Source organism: Arachis ipaensis, chromosome B05 (genome assembly GCF_000816755.2).
Source record: "Arachis ipaensis cultivar K30076 chromosome B05, Araip1.1, whole genome shotgun sequence".
Taxonomy (NCBI): Eukaryota; Viridiplantae; Streptophyta; class Magnoliopsida; order Fabales; family Fabaceae; genus Arachis; species Arachis ipaensis.
Window position 1 is genome coordinate 115,725,827 of NC_029789.2, and position 4,812 is coordinate 115,730,638.

At 39.9% G+C, this 4,812-nt stretch overlaps 1 long non-coding RNA gene across 7 annotated transcripts; it reads left to right on the top strand.

Annotated features, from left to right (window-relative positions):
• On the top strand, window positions 7-4,426 carry LOC107643866. Of its 7 annotated transcripts, none has more exons than XR_002363405.1 (10): window positions 7-395; window positions 514-599; window positions 1,581-1,699; window positions 1,811-1,879; window positions 1,960-2,561; window positions 2,679-2,760; window positions 2,839-3,115; window positions 3,197-3,331; window positions 3,430-3,521; window positions 3,640-4,426. It is a non-coding gene; the product is annotated as an uncharacterized LOC107643866 (long non-coding RNA). The 7 variants fall into 7 exon arrangements; XR_002363404.1 differs by having other exon boundaries at window positions 2,839-2,925; window positions 3,012-3,115; window positions 3,197-3,521; XR_001621144.2 differs by having other exon boundaries at window positions 2,839-2,925; window positions 3,038-3,115; window positions 3,197-3,521.

The window sequence follows — 4,812 nt, forward strand, 5'->3', positions numbered from 1 at the left end:
GCGTCATTGTTCAAAAAAGAATTCAAAAGCTTTTAATGTTAATTGCCGACCCTAAACCGTCTCAAATCACAACTAATCACCTTTGCTTCCTCCGGGTCGTGTAGACAGTGATCGGAGTTTGGTTTGACTTTCCTGTTTTTGCATTGCTGTCAGGTTGTCTGTGATACTGTCCACGGGCCGTAAGAGAGTTTGTTGAAGGATTCCACGGGGTTGTGAAAGTATCTTTGTTGCTGTTGCCAACTGGTCGGTGAAGTGTCCACGGGATTTGCTGTGTGAGTGTCCACAGCCTGCGAGAAAACTTTGTTGAGGGAATACACGGGCCGTGAATAAGGGGTCAAGCATCAACATTGGCCGTGCAAGAGCTTCTGCGACTAGAAGATTGTTGGTGGTTAATGGTATGTTTTTTTTTGTAGAAGTTTCAAGTTTTGGTGGATTGTTGTTTACACATGGCACCAAAAAAACATATTCAGAGGAATGATGACGGAAGAGGTAAATGTATTTTTTTCCCAACAGGCTGGATTATTGCTTCAACTTTTGGATTGATTTTACTAGAAAAATTTTTAAAGCAATTCATTTTTCATTATGTGGAATGCAGATGGGTAAAGTAGTTTTGTTTCATCTCATGATTCAGGGCATTTAGAGGAAGCTGCAGGAAGTAAGCATGCAGAGGTGAGTAAAAGTCTCAATTACATAACACTGTATTTGCATTTTTTGCATGATGTGGTGTTGATAAATTTCTTTAGTTATTAGTACACGTTGATGACTAGGTGCTTCCCACTTCGGATGATACTGGTGAACAATAATCTGAGCACCAAGCAGAGGGATGTTGTGAAAGAAATGGGATTTGATGCCATGCTTTCTCTAGATGTCAAAAGAATGGATCTGTAGTTATTACTCCACATTGTGGAGTCTTTTATCTGCCGAAAAATGTGCATCGAAACCAAGTCATTCACAATCCCGGTCAGAGTTGGTGATGTTTATCAAGTTTTTGGCTTTTCACGTGAGGGTAAGAATTTCTTTTTGCTATATGAATTTTGTTATTTGGAGTCATATAATAGGATAGCTGTGAAATGTTCTTTTGGCGTTTAAGAGCATGACATCTTTGTTGTGGATCGACATGTCCTGTTGTTCCAAAATTCAAACACTTGAACCCGACAGAGAAGGCTGAGTTGCAAGAGTTTAAGCATCTTGATATTCCTATTCTAGGCCAGATCATACAGGAAGCAGGGGTGGATGATCGGTGGAGCCGTGCTTATTTGTTGTATACACTTGGAGCCTTTCTGTGCCCGACAAACAGGAACAAGCCAAGCACCGAATTTTTGGGAGCTTTGCTGCACGTTAGGAGGTGTAGAAGTTATAACTGGAGCTTCTTAATTCACGGCTAGTTGATGGAAGCCATGTGTAGTTATCGGAGGAGGTCTCTAAAGCCCAGCTCCAAAGGAGGATGCTTGTACCTGTTGTTGGTAAGCAGATTTTTGTCTATCGAAGACATTGTTAGTTCTTTGTTGGGCGCTTCATATAGATGTAACAGTTAACCGTGTTTTTGAAAAGTGTTTTTTCGTTGCAAATTTTTGCAAAAGATTCTATGATTGCAGGGGCAAAGTTTCGGGGCAACAAATAGTGGAGTTGAGTTCCCACTTCTATCTTTTTGGAACAAGCTGATGAGAGAACAGATACATGCTGATAAGTTGCTCTTACGGTGAGCATTCTTGAGTTCCTTTCACTCCATTAAAGTCCATAATTGCCTTTACCAATAAGTTGGCCGGATAAAACAAAGTGTCAATAAATGGCAGTTGTATGTTGATTGTAGGGATTCTTGTTTCCGATTGGTGAGGATGCTGAGTCTGTCTTCTTCGTCCCCTCGAAGTGAAAGAATCCGGTAGGATAAAAACTACTTCTGCCATACATATTTATGGTGAATGAAGTATGTATTAAAGTGTGCAGTTATTTTTGTTTTAGCTGATCGGTCGTTTTGCCGAAGATGAGTATTGCATCTTTAAGGAGAAGATAAGCAGGCTGATGCAGGAGGATGCTAAGTTTGGAGGCCCTGTTGTTAGTAGGGGATTCAATTGGCCAAGGAGGTCTGTTGTCCAGAACAAGGTGAGCGAAGATGGTAAGGAGGATGATGTACATGTGAAGGATGTTGAGGTTATGAGGGGTAAGGGTCAGAAGAAAATCGACGTGGACCCCAAAAAGAGTGATAAGGAGACTGAAGATGATGACAGTAACAATCATTCTGAGGACAGTGATAATGGTCCTAGGGAGGGTAAAATGGCTGCTCAGGACAGTGGAAAGAATGTTGCATCTGACGATGATAGAAGCTCTGTATCTAGCTTAGAAGGTGATGATCTACCAGACGTTTCTATGGCTAATAAAAAAGTAGGTGACTCAGGTGATGATCAAGGATTGTCGCCCATTGCAATGGGAGCCGCCCCTGTGTCATAGGAGTTGGTTGTCTACGAGGCCCCAAATCGTTTTCTAGATGAGTTGAGAGAGAAGGTTTATCTATAATGTGTTACCATAAATGATGGTTCGTCAGTCATGATGCTTGAACATTCTAAGTATGTTTATATTTCTTGCATTTTCGTTAATCATGATTAAACCTATAGGAGACATGTTGGAAAACTTAATTCAGATGAGATCCAATTAGTTAAAGAGTCTTTGCTTGCTTTTGTTAGGGTGATTGCGATTGGGTTTGACCACCACTTGCCTCGGACAGATACCACAAGTGCAAAACTTGGACTTTGGATAAGCAACCATGTATGTATTGTTTAAATAATTTGTTTTGTCTCGTTATTGCATGCCATCCCACTGTAATAGTGTCTTCTGCATTGTCAGCTTATGCATTTTGTCATTGAGGTTCCTAATGCTGAAGGTGCGGACGATCAATTGGAAGAATGTGTTTGCCTCAGCCCGTACATGATGGTAATCGTTGCCCGAAACTACATTGTTCCAATTATTTATTCGTATCATTAATTTCGATGTTTGACTTAAAAAATTTGGGTGTTTAGTTGCATCTGATCTTAGACACTATTAGTCAGGGAAGTACTGACCGCTTCAGGGACTGAAAGACCATTCTTACTTTAGGCACATTCGGATAGCGAACAAAAATCTGGTAAAAGCACCAAAATTTTCGTTGTTTTATGCATTGTTACACTACTTCTGTATGGATCGTGTAATGAGTATTTGTTGGTAGATTATGGGACCCTTCTTGAGGAACGAGCATTGGTGGGCTTATGCACTTGATCGTAAGAATAAAATAGTCTACGTGATTAACTCCATACGCCGAAGGTGCCTGACTTTTTAAAGGAAGTAACTAGACTCCCTGGTGGTGAGTACGATATTTGAACTTTGTCAACTACAACACTTGTTAGGTTAATCTCTATTTGTGTTACGATTGTGCTTGACTACATGCAGTTGAGAAGGCAGGAACAGATCATCTCTTTGGTAGACTCTGGCCACGTTCCTACTGATTATGGACTTCATTGCATTTATACCCTTGTACCAAGGCAACACAACAGGTGATCCAATACATTTTGTCAAACATGTTTTTTGTAGGTAGTTTGTATAATCTGACCATTTTTGGTGGTACAAAGAGGAGGCCTAGATGATGCTTACCCCTGTGTACTCATTATTCAGTGATGACTGTGGAGCTTTTGTGTACAAGTACCTTCAACACTGCCCACCTGAAACCTTATTGCCGGGTTACAACTAGGTTAGGACACCGTCATTTTGTTGAGCTTCATTATGATTAGAACTGTTGTTGATGTCGAATTTTGGTGACAAACCTCGAACTCAACTACAACATTGTGCTTTTTTAATTTTTCATCTCCCATTTTTCCAGGAGCAAGTTCTGACTTTCCAAAAAGATCTCCTCCTATCCTACAGTCTGAGTGGGTTAAACACTAACCAGGATGTACTCCTTGGGCATGTGGAGGAGTACTTTCATGTGGCCTGTTCAAAAGGAATATTCATTTAAGTCCCCCTTAAAGTGCATGTCAACCAGTCGGGGATAGCCGCTCGCATAAAGAATAGGGCGAGACAAAGTAACATCAGACGGAAGTTAGATCCCAACTCGCTGGGTTTGGTGTCTTCGACGAAGGAAAAACCCCCTCCCAGGAGGTATAAGTAAAGTTGTTTTATCTTGTGCTCTCTGCTACACTCACAGTGTTATGATGATAGAGTCACCATGTATAGTAACATTGTCTTTTGAATATTTCATGAACTTCGATGTAAGTTACAAGGTATTTAGTCAATGTATATATCACGAACCCTTTTTCTCTGATCAGTGTCATCCATGACGAGGCATAAGAGATCTAGTCTGTTTGAATTGTTTTAGATTGAAATCGAACAGGTTGGAAAATATCCTGTAAACTGGAACAATTCATTTAACATTTTGATAAATATACCGCTAGTTTGACTTCACTCTTGAGGAATGTTTCCTTATGTGAAAATTTGTTGAATTTTTCATGAAGTCGAAATTCATGGGGTGGATGTTGAAAGCTTGTGTTGTGACCACTTGTCATCATCTCATCCAGAATGAGTCACACGGTATCTACTGTGGTTGATAGTTTCGATAATTACAAGGTTGGAGATAGTTGTGTAATCCTAGCTCAATTCTTGTAACATGATGGACAAGGATCTGTAACCCTGGTTTATCCTTTTAATACTGGACAAATTACTGATTCATGATGATTAAAGTTTTGTACTCCAAGCATAATTAACATAACTTATGTCTTCTTCGAAGAACTTCCTTGAACAATTCAAATAATAAATATTTATGCCTCGACTATGATTTGATAGAATTTTGTG